This window comes from Macrobrachium nipponense, chromosome 41 (genome assembly GCF_015104395.2).
Source record: "Macrobrachium nipponense isolate FS-2020 chromosome 41, ASM1510439v2, whole genome shotgun sequence".
Lineage (NCBI taxonomy): Eukaryota > Metazoa > Arthropoda > Malacostraca > Decapoda > Palaemonidae > Macrobrachium > Macrobrachium nipponense.
The window spans coordinates 45855939-45879560 of NC_061102.1; the positions used below are offsets into that span (position 1 = coordinate 45855939).

General features: G+C 40.4%; 1 long non-coding RNA gene across 1 annotated transcript in view; it reads right to left on the reverse strand.

Annotated features, from left to right (window-relative positions):
• Positions 1–5148: 5148 nt before the first annotated feature.
• Positions 5149–23622, reverse strand: part of LOC135212738 (uncharacterized) — a 170313-nt gene continuing 151839 nt past the window's right edge. The window contains exons 2-4 of the long non-coding RNA XR_010313972.1: positions 16379–16521; positions 10172–10311; positions 5149–7392 (exon numbers count right to left, since the gene is read on the reverse strand). This is a non-coding gene — a long non-coding RNA (uncharacterized LOC135212738). The remainder of the gene's footprint in view (positions 7393–10171; positions 10312–16378; positions 16522–23622) is intronic.

The following is a 23622-nucleotide window of genomic DNA, read 5'->3' on the forward strand; positions in this document are numbered from 1 at the left end:
GCTTTAAATGGTGCTTCTGATCCTTTGGAAGATGCACCAATGTCCAACCTTCACACCCCTCCTCAGGCAGCATCAGCTCTGTCTGGTGTTCCTGACACTGATAACCCTCTGAAAAGGAAGGCAGCCATAAATAATCAGTCTCCTTCCAGAAATAAGGAGCAAGTCAGTAAGCTGAAAGCTCTTAAAAGAGGCTCTAATTTAACAGCCTCTAAAGGGAAGTAAATTCATTAATTTTCTACAGTGGAACTGTCAGGGATTAAGAGCTAAATGGGAAGAATTAAGGCTGCTCATATCAGAAGTGTCTCCTGTTTGTATAGCTCTGCAGGAGACAATGATTGGTAATAATATGTGCCCCAGCCCACGAGAGTATACATCCTATCACTCCACCTATAATTTGAATATTGGAAGCCATGGTGGTGTCGCTTTATATGTTCGAAATGACACCCCACAAAATCCTATCAGTATCCAATCAGCATTGCAAGTGATAGGTGTGCAGATCCATTTGCAAAGAAAATATACAATATGCTCTCTTTATCTACCACCTAATGAAGCCTTCCCCATCAATGAATTTAAATCTCTTATTCAACAGTTACCACGCCCTTTTGTTATTTTGGGAGATATGAATAGCAGAAGTCCTCTTTGGGGTGACATCATCACCAATCAAAGAGGAAGGTGCTTAGGTTCCATCATAGAGGTGAAAGTGTGGGGATCCTCAGCTCTGGGGAGTCTACGCATTTTCATGTTCAAACAGGCACGTTTTAAGCAATTGATTTATCTATAAGTAGTGATGACTGTCTTATTGACTTTAATTGGAGAACTATAAATGATAAATTTACCAGTGACCATTTTCCAATAGTGGTGAGTGTATCATCAAGTCCTCCATCTTCAAGGCTACCCAAATGGAACATTGGTAAAGCTGATTGGTCAACACACAATAGATGACTCTGCTGATGACTTTCCCTGTGTAGATGACGCTCTTGACTTTTTAAATACAATAATGTTCTCAGCTGGTCTTCAATCTATATCTAGGACCTGGGGCAAATTTGTCCACCGACCAGTTCCCTGGTGGACACGTAAATGCCAGGAAACTCATAGAGCTATGAGATCTGCCTTCACCAAATACCGCAGACGAAAATGTGAGTATTATCGTGTAGAATTTCGAAAAGCGAGAGCTCATTTTTGCATGGAAATCATAAAAGCATGTAAAGAATCTTGGACGATATTCATATCTTCACTAAATTCGAAAACTCCTGACTCTAGTTTGGAAGAGAGTTAGAAAAATAGCAGGCAAGTTCACTCCTTGTCAACCTCCAGTTATCAAGATGAATGGTTGCGGGGTAGCAGACCCCCAGGAGTTTGCTAATCATTTTGCTAATGTTGCGAAGAAAAATGATGATAGACCCTGTTCAGCTCAAAGACGGATAATGGAACAGGTCGAAATTGATTTTAATACCTTAAGACAGGAGCAATACAATGCTCCTTTTACTATTAGAGAATTTGAATCAGCCTTGAATAAATGTAATGAATCAGCTCCTGGACTGGACGATATAACATATTCAATGATGAAGCATACCCTTGAAAATACCAGACTTTTCATATTAAGCCTAATTAACAGAATTTACCGAGAACATATCTTCCCCAAGCTTTGGGAGAAGTTAAAATTACTGCCATTTGTGAAACCTGGAAAAGATCCATTCAAGACAGAAAATTATCGTCCTATCGCATTAACATCTTGTTTGTGTAAGATCATGGAAAAAATGGTGAACACACGATTGATGTGGTACTTGGAAAGAGGTAAATATCTGTTGCCTGCTCAGTGTGGTTTTCGGAGTATGCACTCCACAACTGATGTATTGGTACGAATGGAATCTTCAGTATGTGAAGCTTTTGCCAACAAGCAGCATCACATCACTGTTTTCTTTGACCTAGAGAAGGCTTATGGTACAACATGGAGATATGGCATTTTGAGGGTCCTTTATGAATGCAACCTGAGAGGCAATTTGCCCCTCTTTATTAAGGCTTTTTTAAAAAATAGGATATTTCAGGTTCAGGTTGGAGCAACAATGTCAGATGTATTCAATCAGGAAGAAGGAGTACCAGGAAGTGTTTTAAGTGTAACCTTGTTCGCCTTGGTAATCAATGGGGTTTCTAAAATAATTCCCCCAGATATAACATATACCCTATTTGTTGATGACCTATCGATTTCCTTTGCAGCATCAAGGATGGCAGTGGCTGAACGCCGCCTTCAGCTCTGCATTGATAATATAATAAAGTGGGCTGAGGTTAATGGTTTTAGATTTTCTGCCAGTAAAACTGTAACTATGCACTTTTGTCGTATAAGGGGAATCCACCCTGATCCAGATCTATTCATTCATAGGCAGAGAATTCCATGTGTTGGTGAAACAAGGTTTCTTGGCTTGATTTTTGATAGCAAGCTGACCTGGATTCCACATCTGAAATATATTAAGGCAAAATGCTTGAAAGCAATGAATTTGTTGAAAGCCGTCTCTCACACTTCGTGGGGTGCTGACAGAACTCAGATGTTGAGATTATATAAAGCCTTGGTCTTTTCAAAATTAAATTATGGGTGTGAGGTGTATACTTCTGCAAAGCCAAATAGCCTTAAAATGCTCAACTCAAGTCATCATTGGAGGAATACGGTTGTGTACTGGAGCATTTAAATCATCTCCCAGCGAGAGCATGCTTGTAGATGCTGATGAGGTGCCACTGGATCTTCATTATAAGCGTCTGCTGGTTCGGAGCTGGTATAGATTCCAGAGGCTACCTAAGTCTTTAACCGGCATTTGTATGAGAAATGAAAGGCATTGGCAGTTTTATGAAAGTCACCCCAAGCAACCTCATCCATTCGCTTTTAGAGTAAATTTTATTGTCCGTAAATTAAATATGCCAAGAATCGAGATTTTACCAGCAAAATACTGTCCCCCCTGGAACTTTTCAGAGGTAAAATTTTGTAGATATTTTAATTTTACCAAGACAGAATTGTCCAGTGAGGCCATGTGGTCAATATTTTTAGAACACTCTTTGCAACATGATAACTCCACTGCAGTTTTCACAGATGGCCCAAAGTCAGATGCTGGCATCGGCTTTGGTGTAGCCTTCCCTGATGTAGAGAGAAGCGGCAGGCTATCATCAGTTGCATCGATTTTTACAGCAGAATTATATGGAATTTTAAAGGCTTTAAAGGAAGTTTTAATCCGGAATGAAAGTAATTTTATTATATATTGTGACTCAAGAAGTGTTCTTCAGTCGCTGGAATCTCTTAACCCTTCAAACCCTCTGATTTTAGATATATTGGAATGGCTGCTTTTACTAAAAAAGAAGAGGGAAAGAAATAAAGTTCTGTTGGGTGCCTTCCCATGTTGGTGGTGGCTGGGAATGAGAAAGCTGACCAACTTGCAAAGTCTGCGGTCAACTCCCCAGAACCCATAAGATGCCTACTACCATATCGGGATTTGTATCCTCTAGTAGGTCAGAGTTAAAAAATGTTGGCAGTCCCAGTGGGAGGATATTTTAACTAATCAAAAAATCCGGAGGATCACGTCATCAGTCTCCTTGGTCATATTCGAATATGCCAAGGAAACAAGAAACGATGGGTTCTTGATGTCTCGTGAAAATCCTCCGTTTTGCGAGAACTTTACTGTGCCCTAGACTGTGAGACATTTGCTGGTTGAATGTCCCAGACTTGGGAATTTGAGACATAGGTTCCTGTCTTGGGGATGTGATAGAGGAGGTAATTTTATCCTATCTACAATTCTTGGAAAGGATTGTAATATAGAGCAGTTATATATCTTTATGAGGGAAGCTGGCCTCCTCAACAAAATTTAGACTATATAATAGAATATCTATGTAAGAGTTTATATATTTGAACAAATTTATTCATATATTATTTTTAGATTTTTTATATTAAATTAATTTTATTTAATTCTACCTTTTATCTAAATTTATTTCGGTGTCAATAACCGAGATGTTGTGACACCAGTTTTTAATAGATATAATCAATCAATCTTCCTAACTGGCCAGCCGTCGGTTTAGAGAACTTTATTATAATAATAAGCCCTTTTTTTGGGTCGACTTCATTACCTCCAGCTGAGGGGTCCCTCTCTCTCTCCCCCTCGGGACACTGCAGTGTTGGCAGAGTGGAGTAAAAAAATGTTTTTTTTTCATCAACTCATCATAAGTAATTAACCTTACACTAATTTATTTTCATGGGTTTAAATAAAATGTCTGTATATAAATTTTCTTTATTTCCTCTTATTATACAACTGGTGTACAATGCTTACAACATCGAAGACAATTTGAAGAGGTCTTGCCTGTACTTGTCATAACTATGGCGTTACAATACCTTACATAATGCGTAACCTTTAGTGACATAATTATGACATTTTCACTCGTCAATCCTATGAAGTCACTAAAAAGGTTTTACCAGCTTGTGCAAGTCAAAGCAAGCTTGCATATCTTTCTAATGACGTCATTGAAAGACGTGACGTCACTCTACTCAACCTATTTTCAGGCATTAATCAATCATCTTTTCTCTTTAGAAACTTAACATTGCCCATCCAATGGGGACATTTACACCTTAAATTTGGTGGTCCAGTCATAACTCTGGCATTTATAAAGTGGCACCGACTTACATCTCAAAATGGCCTAAGCCACTTTTAATTTTACTTAGTACTGTTCATTATTACTACTTAACTCTTACCGGGCACCGTTTGGCCTTTTATACTCAATACTCGGTAATATAGATAGTACTACATTTCTCTCCCCCTACAAAGTGCATTGTTCTCTTTTTACCCGCACTGGATTTTTTTTTCTCTCTCTCTCTACCAAAGATCCCCATTTCAACATTTGTCAGGTGTTGGTACCAAGTCAAATCTCCTTCCGACCTCCAAATGTCCTCTATAGATGACGAGACACGAAAAAACTGGTCCAAGAGGACCCCTTGGGATGTGTTGTTCACACTTTGAAAAAGGAATACCATCAATGCAACAAGTGAAATTATAGAATTTTTATCAAATTTGGATGAGAGAGAGAGAGAGAGAGAGAGAGTAGAGAGAGAGACGAGATGGAGAGGAGAAGAGGAGAGAGAGGAGATAGAGAGAGAGAGAGAGAGAGAGAGAGAGAAGAGAGAGCGAGAGAGAGAGAGAGAGAGAGAGAGAGAGAGAGAGAGAGTCAGTGGTTTTACGCCATTAAAAATCTTAAACGATCTTGACCAATCAAGACAGTTCAAGATGGCAAAACAGTCAATTCAAAGATGACAAGGACATACAGCTCCACTTCGATTCTCTAACAGAGTAAAAGTAGAATTCTCAAAGCTCTCTTATCAAGCTCAACCGTCCCCAAGAGAAGGATAGTAATTCACTAATCAGAAGGATGAGAAGCATTAGGTGATTAATACTTCAACATTGATGCTACAAATCAGAGTATGAAAGTCACCATTGGTATAATTTGAAATGAAGATGGAGGGGTGTTTCAAAAACCTAGTTTCTACCGACTAGTCCAGACAAGAATCAGGAGAATGATGCAAGAACGATGATATATAGGAAGGGGTGGGGAGAGAGAAGTGTGTCCTGGTCCCTGTGCACCCTAAGCCAAAATACCTCAGGACCTATACACTGACCCAACAAACAAATTCCTCCATCCAGGGCACACTTGCAACGCCTCCAATTAAAAAGTGAGCATCTGACCACTGTCATTATGGCTCATAATCTATTGACAACTCTTACGGAAGTAGACAAAATGGAACAAACTCGAGAGGTTAAGGTAGAACAGAATGCAATTTAATTAATTCTAAACAAGACAGAATCAAGAGATTGAAAGCAATAGTAGTTCAGAACCTGCATGCAAGGAACTGACAAAGCAGTTTTACAAGCAGTTACAGACTCCGAGATTTGAACTAAAAAGTTATGCCAAACAGTTTTCAGTCACAAAACACAGCCTGTGACAGTTTTACTTTGGGAAACAAACACCTTGTAATGCTACAGTTCCTTAACAAGAGAAAATCAAGCTGGTGGTCACTAATTGCAAAAACAATCCTGACACTACATGATCTACACAAATTCATACTCCTCCAACAGGACTTGGAAGGATTGGAATGGACCAACCCTCTGCTTGGTCCTTGACACGACAGATATAAGGGCACTCCTTGCCAGAAAATATGCCACGTCAAGGTGGTTCCATGTGAGGGGGAACGTCTTTCTTGATGATATGGTACACACTGAAGGTCTTGCCTATTGGACAGGACATGATGAATGGCAAAGCAAGGGAGCCCAACCCTACCAAAAAAAGTGAAGGTCAAAGAAATAGTATTAAAAGAACACGTCATAAGGTCCAACAATGAATAAAGGAGGTCCAGCATCAGAAAATAAGGTTTGTTTGTGTGTATGGTGCTTTTACATTGCATGGAACCAGTGGTTATTCAGCAACGGGACCAACGGCTTTACGCGACCACTGAGGTAGGACGCCAACACCATACCAACCACGCCACTGAGGCGCTCAGAAAATAAGGTAAAAGTTGGGCCAGCTCCCCAAAAGAAGTTGAGAGCTCTAGCTAAGAGCAGTTACAGAACAATCATCTGGTTCTATAATATGAACCTTGTTTCTGGAGAGAAGGAAGACTAGTGGAGGGTGGAGCTGGACATTACACCCTTTGACCACAGGTGTGGTAAATTTAACTTCAACATGAAATCAGAACCACCTCTATAATCTTACCAATCCATTTGAAAACACCTCTACTCTGTTGCCTTCTCAAGACATGAGCAGAGAATACTAGGAATACAAGTCTTCATTAAACGTTTACACCAAGAACTGCAGTTACATGAATAGTTAAGGAATTACAGACAATTTGATATAACCAGAAATGGATGGTTATTTTAAACACCTAAAATCTACCTATAGGCACCAGACCACAGGCGAAACGAGGTATAATACTCAAGAGTACAGTGGCTAGGGCCTACACTGCACTTGCCTCAGTTGTGGCACTCTACTTCTAACTTTCAAGTCCATGAGAAGGATAGTTCAAGGCCCAGCAATTTTATAATAAGATGGAAAACAGACAACGATTTTGCCAATCAACAACAATTTTGCCAATAAAAAACGACTTGAAGTCCCTGGGGTTTGTTTTGAGAGAGAGAGTGCGCAAGATTGATCAGGTATTTACGAACACAATATTTAAAAGAAAAAAAAACATATACGTATATAGCATTGGTTCCTCCACTGTCATAGCTGGTGCAAAAAGCACTCACTGGGGTTTCTCTGTTCTTCCATGTCTTCAGTGCTTGTCATCCAGTATTTATTATTTAATGCATCTCTCCTCTTGCTTCTGTTTATTCTTGAAGCTGTCCTTCCTTCCTCACTGAAGTTCTCTCCTGGTGCCTGATTGTTGAGAGAGAGAAATACGTAAATAAGACTGCAGGCAAAAGGGTATATATGATATTCCAAGATCTTGACTTCTGCTATATGAAAATGTACTTTAATACTTACTGGAAAGCATATAAATAAAAATTCAACTAAGCAGAAATCACCAGAAAGGTTAAAGGTCACACTACAAGGTGTAAAATAAGTAAATAAAAATAACAATTATGCAGGCAATGACATGAATTCCTGAACAAGATGGAATTGAGAGAGAGAGAGAGAGTGAGAGAGAGAGGAGAAGAAGAGGAGAGGGAGAGAGAGAGAGTAGAGGAGAGAGAGAGCGAGAGAGAGAGCGAGAGAGAGAGAGAGAGAGAGAGAGAGAAGAGAGAGAGAGTGTTTGTAAATCCTTAGCTTTGGCAGACATCTAAAACAGTTTGCTCTGAAAGAAAACTATGAGGGCATTGCCTTGCCTAAACCTATCTGGGCGCAGCAGATATTGATAACAAGTTCGTATTTACGACAACAAAAATACGCTTTTTGTAATATATCACTATATTTTGATTATGACTAGCAATTGATCAGTAATTTTCACACCACACCTTCTCCAATTTGCCTTGGAGAAGGAATGCAAGGCACGAATTTTAGCCTCTACTAGATCAGGGGTTTTCAACCTTTCTCTCCCCCCCTTGTACCCTTTCGGGCATTTGTAATGTGTACCCTTTTGGGCATTTGTAATGTGTACCCTTTCATGCATTTGTAATGTCAGTAACGTACCCCCTTCACTACGTATAATGTGGAAAACAAAACCAACTCAGAAAATCACTCCAATTTGTATATTTGCAAGTAAAGTATGGAGGGGAACTAAGTACATACCTCTCCAGACATAACCAATAATACTGCAAACATAAAGACTTCCATATAAAAGATAAAGACAATTTTTTATAATTATTTACCTCTGGCTATGCAGTAAATTTTCAAGGTTACGGTACCGAGCTGCCAAAACAAAATACATTATTATTACATTAGCTGCAAAGGAGTTAATGAAATGGCTGAAACTGTTTTTCATGGCCGGGTAGCAGTTTCTGCTAAAGCATATTAAAGGTCACCATAGGGGCACAGTTCTCCAAAACGGGCGTCTCAGCATCTAGGTTATTGACGCCATAATAAAACTAAATAGGAAACTAAAAAAACCTACAGGAAAAAAAAATCCTTTAGACAAATATATCAATGAGATGGAGACATCTGAAACATGGCACTGAAAGCCTGCAATAGCTAACCTAGCCTCAGGCACATCTGGAATAGCCTAAGCTTCCACTAACAGGCAATGTGTCACCTTCACTGCACATATACACAAAACACAGAGGAGAAAAACATGCAAGTAGAAACATAAAGAAATGTGCAAAATAAAAACACTTTCTCTACACCTCTGGTGTATCATAGTTGTCACCAACATATATCATGCATGGATTGCCAATAATTCCCACTAGTGATAGCAATGAAATTATAAAACTTTTCCCACTAAACACTAAATAATACTAAGCAATGGAAAATGGCCCGCCCAGCATTTTAAACACTCAAAAATGAAAACCTGGAAAGTAAATAATACACATTAGTTTTGTAAAACTGCTTTGCAACTGTTTGGAACTCAACAACGTAAGGAGACTTCCACAGGTGCGAGGAATAAAGGACCTCTGGAACTGGGAGACGTTCGACAGCAAGGCACATTTACTGCTTATCAGTGGAGCTGTTCAGCAAATCTGGCTTTCCTTCACCAGGAAAGATGGAAGGAACGTAAGATTTAGGCCAGAAGCCGAGTGCTGACACCTATGAGGTCATTTTGCACCAAAAGGAAAACCGAGAGTAGAGGAGGTTTGAAAGGTGCAACAGGAGGTAAACTTTTGCAGTTGCACTATACATAATACAATTATTAGGAGAGGGTGGAAAGTAATACAAAAGAAAGCAAATTTGAGCAGAGGTACAGAAAAGGAACAAAGGAGGTTGCAGCTTGGGGCTGAAAGGACGTTTCAAAGACCCTCAAGTAAACTCGAGTCATTCCAGACTCCTGGCTAAATATGCATCCAGAATTCCTGGAATCATCACTAGCACCTACAGCTATATTGGTCTAATTATAACAGCCACAGTGTTGCTAGCTTTGTCTACACTGTCATTTAATGCCAGTGTTGATCAACGCTTACAAAAGTTGTTACCTTTATAAGTACCTGTAGAAAATCTGTACAAATGCTACAACCTGTATAGATGAAGATGACTATTTTAAATCTTGATTTGTGGGTCCAGTTTTCACTGTGTAAATGTTAATAAAAGACATTTTTATTCAGAGCAGTTCTCAAGGATTGGAAGAACTATATAAATTGTATGATTGCATTTCATATATAGAAGTACAGAGGACATTTGGTTCCTTGATGAAGGAGAAACATAACAGTATCTGTTTATTAAGAATAAGTCTAAGCTTTTAGATTTAAAGAACCTCTTATGGTTACTGCAAAATAAGGATTGTAAAAAAAAGATTAAACAAGATTGCAAGTGGCAATATCATTAGGGTAAGGAGGATTTAAAGGCCATCAAAATCTAAAAGGAAAGATAGGATTAATATCCTTCTATGCATACATTTGCTTAGGTTTAAGTTAGCTGACTGGTTAAGTAAGGTTTGTGCTGTCACATGGAACTGGACTGTCTGCTGTGCATTATTTTTTAAATAAACTATTAGAATATGGCTTGAGTATTTTGTTTCTAAATAATCTTTCACAGGCTTATGACTAATTAAAGTAACCTTGTTACTTACTGTGGCTTCATTGGCAGTAATGAACTCCTTTGAAAGGCTCTGCAGGTCTGGCAAATCAACACCAAGGGGTCAGACCACGCTGTGGGGATACCAGTAAGATATACTGTACTGATCTGAGCACGACTCCTGGGCACTCATTTCTGAAAGGAAAAATTGAACTAAGCAGAAAGAATATAATGGCATCTAATACATAAATAGAGCCATGCAACTTTATGCACAAGCTCTCTCTCTCTACCTGAATGTCCAATTAGGACAGAATGCCAAATAAGGTGTGAACTGATATCAAAACAAAGAAAAGTTGAGATGTCAGGAAGAAACCTTGCCAGCAGACTATTTTGGATTTGTACGGGATCCACCAGAGAGGGAATTATCACCACGGAGGGCTGCACATAAAGCTAAACAAATCTGGTGAAACAATGTGAAAAGAGGTGTAGTATATCACACAACATGAAGACTAATTAACAACTGCGCTCACAAACGAAGTGTTAATTTCAGAATATGAAGTCTAGTTCACAAACAAACTTACAAAGGGAGTCTATTCCATTTACAACATGAAACCTAAATCACAAATTAATAATAATGATATTTACAAGCGATTGCTCCAAAAATTCAACACTTACCAGCAAATTTCAAATTATTTGTAAATTATTTTTTGAACACAAAAACAAGTTAAACAATACATATATATTTACATACTTTATCGACCTTTTAAAACCAAAACTCAAAACATGCAACTTGTAAATATTACAATTGGTTTTTGAACATTAGACAACAGGAAAAGTCTGTACAAATTAATATTTACACTACACAAGAAAAGTATGGGTGTTATAGCCACAGCTACACGACGTCTAAAACAACACTTGCTTTGTCAACTATCTACACCTGAGCCGAGGTGCCAAGGTTATACACTGAACCAGTTGTTTTTTAAAGTGCACTATGGAAGGTTGGTGTTTAACAGAATATTCAGTTTAATAATGTACTAAAGACAATTTCATTTAATTACTGCCAAACATTCATAACCTTAGAAGATTACTTGATCGACTAATTCTCGTCATCTCGTGACCACTTTGAACCATGTCTTCATTTGTCTTGCCACTAAATAAGCAAGCTTAGAATAGCCTATTCAAACATAATGTATCTCACTTCTTACTTGACTCAATTACAAGTTTTATTTACTGTCTTTGTTAACAACTGTAACTTAAAATTTGTGTACAGCAGTTATCTGAACAACTAAACCATTTTCTAAGTCTATATCTTGCATAACAAGGTTTCAATGCCATGGAAGAATGGAATATAAAATTTAGGTCTCAGGCCAAATGCCAGAACATATGTTGTCATTCGTTAGGAGAGGGTAGAAAGTTAGATGAAAGAGAATATGAACAGAGGTACAGTAAAAGGAATGAAAGGGGTTGTAGCTATGGGCTGTAGGGAGGCTGCAAAGAAACTTTTTTAATGACTACAGTGCACTCTGAGATTCAGTGATTGCACTAGCCACTTACTGGGTACAGAGGTTCATGTACTGTTTCCCTGTTCCAGAAGACAGCACATCCATTAATACGAGGAATTACAAACATACACAAAACTGTCATTTACAAGTTAACCTGATTCAATATTTCTACAAGAACCTTACACTACCACTTAATTTATGTTACTCCACTAAACTGTAATGAAGATATTCAGCTCTACACAAAGCATTTGAAATTCTAATCATTCCACCCAAAACAGAATTAGGTTATGCAGCCACACCATCTACTGAATAATGACTAGCCTGCTCAAATCGATTTAATTTACTGTTCAATAGTTTTGCTTTATCAAGTATGCCTGTGGCATTCACCACAGCTGCCAGGTCATCCAAGATACACACTTTTTGGCTTCATGAAAACCATAAAACACAAATCTCCAACACTGACTGTGTCAAGGTCTTCCACAGTCACACACTTGGTCTTTTCTTACTAAAGGGTTGCTAAAGCACTTTTTCTTATCTTTTATATCTTGATTTCATTGTATTTTTATGCTTTTTACAAATTATTTGTTTTTGCTACTGGACACACGTTGTACTCTCCAATTTCTCATGCTGGTATTCAATGGTGTGTAAGCTCACTAGGAAATTCCAGAACCTTTGGCTTCATTCTATATAAACACCATAAATGCAAGTTTTGAATTTGACGCTGCATCTCAAATCAGCCTTGAAGAAATGCTGCTTGAGAAGCTGGTATGAAAAAGGAAATACCAGCAGCTACAATTAAGTAAAAGCTGGTATGAAAAAGAAAATACCAGCGGCTACAATTAAGTAAAAAGACCTCTGGCTGCATTTATATGGCCCATACTACTCTTTGCAGCAAAAAAGTGGCACTTGCAAAGAAGAGGGAGACTACTTTGAAAGCAAGTGACAATGGGTACCTTGGTTTTATGAAATTTTGGCTGCCAAGCCAAGCACTGGGACACTCTTGGCCATTCAGCACTCAGGAGAAAAGAGGGTGTTGGAGCAACTGGACAGCAAGATAGATCAATTCAGAATATAAACGACAGGAACTAAGAGGGTCAAAATGTGGAAACTGGGCAGGAAACCTTCAGCTGCACTAAGAAGTAACAGTTAAGAAAGGCTGGAGAGCAAAACTTGAGGAAAGGAAGTGGGAATGTAGATAAAAGACAAAGGCTGGAAGGCTGATGGGATGCTGAATACCCCTTTAGCAGTGCCTGCAGTGCATCACATCAGGTGTACTGAAGGCACTGCTATGTTCCTGCAGGGGGTGAAAACTAATGAGAATCTTAGCAAGTGTATGAGAGTATCATATGAAGTAGAGCTGAGCAGCAAGTGGAAAGAGAGACACTGATCTCAAAAAACTCTATGGTTTGGACAAGGGATGTGGAACAGTTGGTATGAAGAAATAACATGTGAAACAAGGACCAATAAGAAGGTTCTGCTATTATGGTGAAAAACCATAAATGAAAGCCTGGACCAACTATTTATGAAAATGAGGCTGTAAAGACATTCACTGGGGTACTGCTTTCAGCCAATCCCAGTGGCTGGACATAAGATAAAAGAAATGAAATGGAATAAGAGGAGAATTAAAAGGCTGAAAAATTCTGTCTGCATTGTTATCTGCTGGGAATGCAGACAGAGCAGTGCATAAAACAGAATACACTGGAAAGCGCTCAAATGATATGGAAAATATAACCAACTAGTGCCTCAAGTCAATTGCTGATGACATACACAACTAATTACTATACCTAGACGCTTCATGACCTGGACGGAATTAGACTCAATGATCAAGGGATCTCTGGAGGTATAAAATGACAATGAAGGTGAAATTGTTTAGTATGAAGATTTTAGGTCTGTCCTAGAACTCGCTCACGTCCTGTCTATCCCAGACAGAGATGTCAGACAATTTAAGACTTTATACGTTCTCTGTGATGTCATTATTCCTAACATGGCACTCGTGCTAGTATTATTTTAAAGCAGAATAATTGTACTCTGACAAACATCAAAGCAACAAGTGGAAAATGGTAAAAAATGCCATGTCAGTGCATCAAGAATGACTTTCAGTTTTGGATTTTGAATGATGCAGTGAGTGGCACTTAATTCCAGGGATTAATATGATGCTATTTTACTGTCCTTTTGATTACAAGAATAAGTCCTATTCACCTTTAATGCACACCTCAATTCCAAGCTAGACTATTTCCAGTCCCTCTGGAACCATAAACTCTGTAAGACTGACCTAGGTTGAAAATATGATGCTTTCATACTTTAACCAGCAATGATACAAGGTAAGCAATAACTACTTGGAAAAAGTACATGTGAAAGCAATAGTGAAAAATAGGTTCTAATAAAAAAAACTATACATAAAAGCAGCAGTAAAAGGTCAAGAAACTAATGAAAAGTGAGCTTACAGAATTGGACCACCTGTTATTTTATGCTCAACCTCAAAACAGGAAAATGGCACAAAAATATTAATGACAATGAAGACTATGCCATGCCAAAAGGGTGTATCCATATTCTATGGATGGCAATAAGTCTAAAATTTTATGCTGTCAATGCAATGCACACCCAGTATATCCTAACCTATTTCAGGATGCAAGACAGGTAAATGAATGATGAGGGCCATTGCACCGTCATATAACTTAATAGAAAGAATGCAAAGCAATAAAAATATGGCCGTCATAAGATACGAGCTATTTACCCTAATCTGATTCACTGGCTACTTAGTCCTGTCAGGGGATAGATTTAAAAGCGACAGATAGTGGCTCAAACACACTAAGGCGTGAGCTACTTAGTAATACAATTCCCAATCTTAATGTATAAATGCTAATAGTAATGCAATCCCTAATCTTAATGTGTAAATGCTAATACGTACATACTATACCCAAACTTCTTGCTATATACTTCGTATGTTCTTTGAACCTTTGTATCACCACCTACAATACTGTGACCTTTTCAGCAATTTTCTAACGCATCCATTTACCTTCACTTGTGTGTCTTGCCCTTCTTCTGGCATCCTAATACAAAGTGTGAGTAAAGTGCTTTGAAATGACATCAAATTACGTGCCTCATCAAGAGTAGTACTTTCACAGACCAACCCTAGTTTATTCAACCTTCACATGGCTCCCAAAGGGCCAGTCTTTAATTAGTATAAGTTTAAATTTTATCCATCAACATACTATTTCTAAAAAAAAATTCACAATGGAATTAATTGCAAAGGCCTTGTGACTGGAAGGGTTAACAGTTGAGAAAGACAAAAAAAACTTGCATTTTGCAAAGTCAAACTCTTCATCATTCCGCACTGTTACCTACAGTTCTTGAGTCCTGGAACAGAAGATACAGGCTACTGATTGATTGATGAATAGCTTTGGTTTCTCCAGAGTTTAGCTTCATCCCCTCTAGACTACACAACTTACAGATTAATTCTGAAACTCCAATAACTATGTGGTTAGCTTCCACATACTTTATTATACATTAAGGGGATAATGATAATTGCATATTGCAATGAAAGTAGCACTATCTGCTGCATACATCTTTTTTTCAAGGCCCGAAAAGTATGAGACTGCCACAGCCAAAAACAATATCCTGAAGAACTTCAGACGTTATGTCTAATTGCAAAATGCAATAAAATTGGCACTATGTGCATACTGTACTATCTTATTTTCATGGTCTGAAAAGTATGACACTTGCAAATACAAACTGCAATAAAAGTGGCACTAACTGCATACTGTACTGTCTGATTTTCATGGCCTGAAAAGTATGACACTAGCAAATACAAACTTCAATAAAGGTGGTACTATCTGCATAAGTACTAACTTATTTACATGGCCTGAAAAGTATGACACTAGCAAATACACACTATTAAAAGTGGTACTATCTGCATAATGTACTATCTTACTTTCATGGCCTCAAAAGCATGACACTAGCAAATACAAACCAACAAAAGTGGCACTATCTGCACACTGTACTAATCTTACTTCCATGGTCTGAAAAGTATGACACTATAGATGGTTCATTTAAGGTAGATTCTTGGGTGAGCCCTATGCCTATGAGACGTTTGATTGGCGGGCGCTTATTGGCTGGGAGCTGCCTACCTTCCGGTACCAGCCAATCGGCGGGCGCCAAACAAACGTCTCGTGAGCATTACGGCTCATCCAAGAATCTACCTTAGGTGAACCAGCTATAGTAAATCCAAAAATCAGTATATATAGATCGGTGAGCACTATCCTGAGGAACACTAGATGTTATGTCTCAGCTAATCAAAATTATCACTAAAACCTTTATTTTATTGTTCACTTACATAATTGTGAATGAAATATTGAAAGTGGCTCATTTCGTAAGCCTAATTTGATATACGTACGATTCTTAAGTGAATCAAATAAAATGACAGGCATATTAATAATAAAATATTAAGACAATTTTGGACTCCTTTCCACTATTAAATTTCATATTAATTGATTAGCTTGATTTTCAAATGCATGACAAGTACCTAACTGATTCCTGCAAGAAAACCAGTTGTCAAAGATTGTTCTCATTCTAGTTTACTACATTACATGTACGTATATATAAGTTAATATTTTCAGCATTTTAAAATCATTAGAGCACACATCTCTTTCACTTTTAACAAAACCTGACAAGACAACATTCAAGACATCAAGTAATGTTCTACTAGACAGCAGATAACTTTTAACTTTAAACTTCATAGTGAATCTCTCCATACAACTTACTCCTCAGAAAATTGTTGTCTTCATGAGCAGATCTTTAAAGTCCAGGTATGTGACGTGCTGCACTTGATATTCTCCCACATTTTAATAGACCTTCCTACTTAAACATCCTAGTTGAAACTATTCACATTGCTGTTTCTCCTTCCCTGTAAAATATGAAATAGTTAAATCCTGCAACAAAATTTTTTTATCAAACTATTACTCCAATAAAAAAAAACTGTAAACAACCTGACTAGGATTTATAAAAATTTAATCTGAAACGTAGTATCAATTCAGTTTCCTGTAATGCCTTAACTACTTTTGCTGCTCACAATTAGTGGCATCGATACAACACAAACAAACATCTGCAATGATTGATGACCAACACTTCAAAAATCTTCCCTCTAACATTCTGTCAAGAAAATGTGTAGTACTTGCATTGTGTCATTAGATAGTATTGGTTTGCCAGAATCTGCACCTTTTGTCACATACCTGAGCAGTGCAATAAACCTGATATCTCCTTAACAAGTTTACAATTATTTTGAACTTGAATGCAATTAATTCTGGCACATTAAGGAAGCCATGTAATGATCCATTTCGATATTTCTATTCCAAAAGTTTCTTTCTGAACCACACTGGTAAGGAACACACACACATTTTTTTGTCCATACAGACATACCACAGACCCACAGACACTAAAGTCTGGACTAATACTAGTACCACTATTGACCAGTTTGTGCATCTAATCACAAAAACTCAGTAACCACAATAGTACTAAGAACACCCAGAAGCCTGAACCTGTTTCCCCCTACTGACTTTTCAATTACATGAATGCCTTCCAGTTGAACTAAAGAAATGCCTATGAAATATCACACTTCCAGTTGAACTACAGCAACCAAAGAAATGTTTTCCCCAGTGATGACTCACCACGTTTCTCTCTAAAAAGTTTTACTAGATTGCCTTTTGTTGATCCTGAACTCTGCACAATACCGATAAGTCCAATGAGTAATGTACGTATAGAGAATGGTACCCAGACCTATAATAACTGGAGGTGCACTGTTCTCTACTTTGAAGCTGCAGACAAAAATGGAATTTTTATTCTAAAATTAATATTAATAATACTTACCTGTATAATTTATCTAGCCCTAAATCCCCAAAAACCGCACCAAAATTTACCACATTGGAACCCTGTTACCTCCTATTCTGTCCGCCAGTTGGCAACACTGTCGTTGACAGATACAAAAACCTTCCCTCAAATCAGTTGTGATAGGCAGATCGTGGGGTAGGATGGGTGGGACTAGATAAATTATACAGGTAAGTATTATTGATATTAATTTTAGAATAAAAATTCCATATTAATAAACATTACCTTAATATAATTTATCTAGCCCGATTAACCACATTGAAAAGGAGGAGGGAATCTGAATACAATTTCCCCTTCGGACAGAATAGGAGAAAACAAACAAAGAAATATATATCATAGGCAGTCAAAACTCAACCCAAGGTCTAAGATACTAACAACTCAAAGTCTCCTACCATAATGCCACCAAACTGCGGTAGCACAGGACAAGGAGTAAGTGCATAGTCAGTCCGTCTGTACTAAAGTCAGGTGACCGACCAGGTGACCAGTCAGACGAATTGCGGACAGCAAGGCTGCACCCTGAAGACTATCAAGCACTATTCTTTCCCTAAAGGATGAGTGTCTGGACTGTCTGGGCGATTCAAAGCTAAGCAAACCTTGGGGGTGTATCAACGCAACCCAACGTCGCCAGCAACGAATCGGCTCATGAGCAACTCCTAACTCGAGCTTTCTGGTGCCAAGAGAAAGGAGCGCGTAGCAAAAAGGCGATTCAGTCCCGAAGGACGAATGCCTGACAGTCCAACCTGGTCTCATGTTACATGATCATCGGGGGTGTATCAACGCAACCGACTTCGTCAACAAGAAACTCAGGGCTACTAAATGTCGCCTGATCTCACACGAGTGTCTGACTCCGAGAAAACAGGTGAGACAAAAAGTATATGGTGAGCGAGTCACCAGATGACAGCAGACGATCCATCGACTAATTCCCTGTCCAGGACAGTGGAAGAAGCAGGAGTCGTCAGGACAAGCGAACCAGTGGCTAGTCCTAGGTCAGCATCGACTCTGGGAGAAGCGTAGTCGCCAGTGCCGACAACCCAGTGGCTGGAACCATTTCACACTGACAATGGAAGCAGCATGAGTTGCCAAGCAGTCAGTCCCTGTCATCAACAACACTAAATACCAAAAATGCCTAATTCCCATTATAACTACGTCAAAAACTGCCAAGGGTTATAATACAAAAACAAAAAATATATACAACAAAACAAAAATTAATGAATAACATACAGGTAGCAACCAAAGGTAAAACAGGAAGACTACCTAATTCTCCTGTCTGACGACCTGTCCTGCCATCACCAACGGGCCCAAAGAACGAAGGTCGCCTAGAACTAGAGAAATATCCCTCAAGTAAAAAGAGGCAAAAACAGAATTAGAACGCCAAGTCGCCGCCTCAAGCACCTTGGCGACTGAGACGTTCTTCATAAAAGCTACTGATGTAGCAACTGCTCTAATACTGTGTGCTCTCGGCGTCTGGTCTTCCCCAGCAGCCGAACCAGCAGTTTTAACGATCAGATCTCTGAGAAAAAAGGATACACCATTCTTTGAAATAGGTCTCTTGACATTTCGGGGTGAAACAAACAGATGACGGGGACGACCCTGAATATCCTTCGTGCGGCGTAAATAGCATGAGAGCGCCCTAACAGGGCAAAGAACTAATTCCTCATTTAAATTACCAACAAAGTCGACCAGCGACTTCAGTACGAAAGACCTGGGAATGGGATTATCAGACGATTCAGTCTTTGCGACAAATTCAGGAAGGTATGACAAAATCATGTCTTGTCCAGATCTGGCAACCAGAAAAGAGAGTGCTTGCAGTTCACCCACCCTCTTGGCTGTAGTGAGTGAGACAAGGAAGAGTGTCTTAGAAGAGAGGTCCCTAAATTTGGCAGAATTCAGAGGCTCAAACGGAGGGAACCTTAAGGCTTGAAGGACTTTGTTAACGTCCCATGTCGGAGGCGAACACTGCGGCCTGGGTCGAGATAGGGAAAAAGATCGAAGTAAATCTCTAATGACATAAGATGAAGAGATCTCAGGGAGCCTTGCCTTAAAAACATAGGAAAGCATAGACCTATAACCCTTAATGCACGAAGGTGACAGGGCCCTGTCATGATGTAAATGTAACCTTTAAAAAACTCAGCTACTTTTGGTAAGGAAGGTCTAGAAATTGAATGTCCTTGAGACTTACACCAACGTCTGTAAACCAACCATTTAGCCTGATAATTTACTCTGGTTGATTGCCGTCTGGCAAGAGCCAACTATCGCGCCACTCTGGAGGAGAACCCTTCGTGCTTGGAGAACCTCCTGACAGTCTCCAGGCATGAAGATGAAGCATGTGGAGCCTCTGATGGAACCGATGAAAATGGGGTTGTTTGAGAAGATCTGGTCTCTCTGGCAGGCGAATGGGGGGTTCCACCAGTGCTTCCAGAAGGTCAGGAAACCACTCCTTCTGTGGCCAGAAGGGGGCGATCAAGGTGAGATCCAGACGCTTGGTTGCCCTCACTTTGTTGAGGACTGACCTCACCAGAGAGAACGGAGGAAAAGCATAGGCTTGAAGTCCCTCCCAGTCCTGCAAAAGAGAGTCTGTCCCGGCACTCTGAGGAGTCTGGTAAGGGGCGAAGAATATCTGGCACCGAAAATTCAGTGGGGTGGCAAACAGATCGACTGTGACAGGCCATTTCTTCCTGAGGCTGTCGAAGACTTCCTGGCAAAGTGTCCACTCCGACCCTTGAACTTCGTTCGGTCTCGACAAGGCGTCTGCTAAGACGTTGTGATGGCCCAGGATAAACTGAGGGACCAACGTAATCCCCCTGTCTTCTGCCCAACACAGGATTGATCGGGCTTCTTGAGTGAGAAGATCCGACTGTGTGCCGCCTTGGTTTCTCAAGTACGAGACTGCTGTGGTGTTGTCGACAAAGATCGCGACAACCGACTCCAACAGTTGTTCCTGAAATGAAAGAAGGCCTAGGTACACTGCCCTCAGTTCCCTCCAATTTATTGACATGATCCTCTCCCTCCTCTAACCAAAGGCCCGAAGCGGCTTCGGAGCCCAGGTGTGCGCCCCAACCTTGATCCGAGGCGTCTGACCAAAACATTAGGTCCGGAGGAACCGAAAGAAGAGATGTCCCTGACTTGAGGCGGTGAACTTGCATCCACCAACGGAGATTCCTTCCAACATTGTGGAGAAGAGGCGACTATCATGTCCTCGGACACGAAATCCCATGACTGGCGAAGTGTCGACTGAAGGGACCTCATTCTGAGACGACCTCCGGGAACCAGTTGGATGAGGGATGACAAATGGCCCAGGAGAGACCTCCAAAGAGAAACTGCTGCGTTACGGAGGACAAAAATTCTTCGATCAGACTCAGAAGCTTGTCTATCCGTTTCTGAGCGGGAGAAGCCCTCAAAATCTGGGAATTCAAAACAATCCCCAGATAAGTCATGATCTGGCAAGGGATTAGATTGGACTTGTCGAAGTTGACACGAATGCCCAACTCGACACAAAGAGACAGAACTATCTCCCTCGACCGGAGACATTTCTCTAGAGATTCGGCCTGGACTAGCCAATCGTCCAGATACCGAAGCATCCTTACATTTAACTGATGCAGAATAGCTGAAACAGGAGCCATCACCCGAGAAAAGACCTGTGGAGCAGTGGTGAGGCCGAAACAAAGGGTCTTGAACTGGAAAACTCCCGAGTCCGTGAAAAACCGAAGGTAAGGTCTGCTTCTTGGATGGATGAGGATTTGCAGATAAGCATCCTGCAGATCGATGGAAATCATCCAGTCCCCCTCCTGACGGATGAAAGAACAGTCTAGACCGTCTCCATCCTGAACTTGGACTTTAGAATGAACTTGTTCAAAACCGAAAGATCTATGAAGGGGCGCCTGGCACCCGAGGCCTTTAGAACTACAAACAATCGAGAGTAAAACCCGGGAGAAGGAGGAGCTCGCTCTATGGCATCCTTCTCCAAGAGGGCCGAAAGCTCCTTCTCCAAGGCTTGACCCCTGATTGAGTGAGGGGAATAACTGCTGAACTCGAGAGGACGATTGGAAAGTGGAGGTCTGGAAACCAAAGGGATCTCGTAACCTTCCTTCAGGACCTCCACCACCCAAGCATCCACCGCTCTCCCCTGCCAAGCTGACCAATGGCGGGAGAGACAAGCTCCTACTGCGGTCTCCAGGCGAGGTGATGACTCCTACTTCCAAAAATTCTTACGTAGAGACAAGGAAGAAGAAGAAGAAGAAGAAGAAGAAGAAGAAGAAGAAGGTCCTCCTGGAGGTTGAGCTCTTTCTCTGCCCTTAGAGCCACGCCAAGAACCTCTCCCGCGTTTCAAAGGGTGAGCACCAGAGGATGAAGTAGAGGCACCAGCAACCTGAGATGTACTCTGGAAAAAAGAGCCAGAAGGAGGTTGTTGGGCTGGAGCAGAAGGTACAGATCTGGTCCTAAACTTACGCTTACTCCTTGAAGGAACGGGAGGAAGACCAGAGGAAAAAGCTCTTGATAAGGCCCAGTGAGCTTGGGAAGAGGCATCACCTTGATGTTCCTTCAAAACCTCAGAAAGCACAGAAATATCGAAAAGGAAATCGCCAAAAGGAGAAGAGGACAACAGACGGGTTCTCTGAATCTCCGATACAGAGGAGGGTAACTGCGACAAATACAGGTTACGCCTTAGAGAAACAAGAAAGGCCTGCATTGAAGCAGCAAGCTCGTTCTGATGTACAGAAGCGATTGAAATGGATGAGCAGAATTTCTCAAAAAGAGGAGCATCAGGAGGAACAAATCCGGAGTCCTTGATATACATTAAAAGCCCTCCGAGGACCCACATATTGAAGGATTGAGCTTCTTGTAAGGAGCTCATAACAGACTCCATAGCAATAAAATCTTCAATTGAGACAGAGACCGAAGCCTTAGAAGGCAAGGGTTGACTTGAAAGTCGGACAAAATCAGGATTGGCTTGGGGGGGGGGGTCGAGAGAATGAAGAATCATCCGCCACCTGGTAAACTCCTCTCCGGTGTCGTAGAAGAGAAGAGAGCTTCCTCTTCCCTTCCCCGATCACCTTCGAAAGTTTAGCGGCAACGTCCGCCCTCCCGTGACCGGGAAGGACCGTCAAGAAAAATCCCTTCTGTAATACAACGAGGCGGAGGCTGCTTCTGCTCTTTAGGCCTCGCCTGAGGAAGAAAACTCAAAATTAAATCAAAAAGTTTCTTGAATTCTACATCATGACATCCATTCGAGGAAACATCAATATCACACGAATCCGCGTCATCATCATCATCATCGTCAGATCCTAACTTAGAAACTTCCCGTGAAGTAAAATCCTGACGACTAGCTATCTTAGGTCTGACACTAATATCCCTCCCCCCTTCTCCTAAATAAGCGCCCTTTGGCACTGTTACGGGACTAACAGGGGACACGTTGGGTAAAGATTCGTTAGGCACCTGCCCGGACCGGATCCCCCCTAGGCCTTCGCCACGACGGGGTTCACAAGCCGGGGTATCTGTCGCACCGTTACCCATGGTGCTGTCAACAGGTACCTGACGAGGAGCTGAAAATGAATCTAAAAGAGTGTTAGACATTCTAGTAAAGGCTTCTTGAAAATTCTCTGACAGATTGTTAAACTTAGCTGAAATATCTCTATCTAGACTAAGCTGTAATTTCTTAAAATTCTGTTTCCAGGTAGTTTCCATTGCCAAAATCTTGAATCTACATCAGAAATAACTTCACTAATTACCAGTTGTACAGGGGGCAAAGCATCAATTAATTCGGAATCAGAGTCGTACGATACCGAAACCGAAGAGCCAGAACCATGAGCGCCCAAGTCAAAGAATTCGTTAGATACAGTTCTAGCAATCGATTTCTTTTTCTCCTTAACCGATCTTTTACGCTGCAAGATTGTTTGGCGTTTCATATAAGCAGTCATATCCTCGTCAGACCAGGGCTTACATACGTCACAACGAGAAGTCAAGTTACAAACCTGTCCACGACAAGAGCTACAAATGTCATGGGGTTCATACTCCCTGCTACTCATCCTTGTCCCACAAACCGGGCAGTTCCTGATGTTGCTGGCAGAAGGAAGCATCGTAATTTCTTGGCAATCCATTGTAGAATTGGACAGGTCAGTAGTTCCGG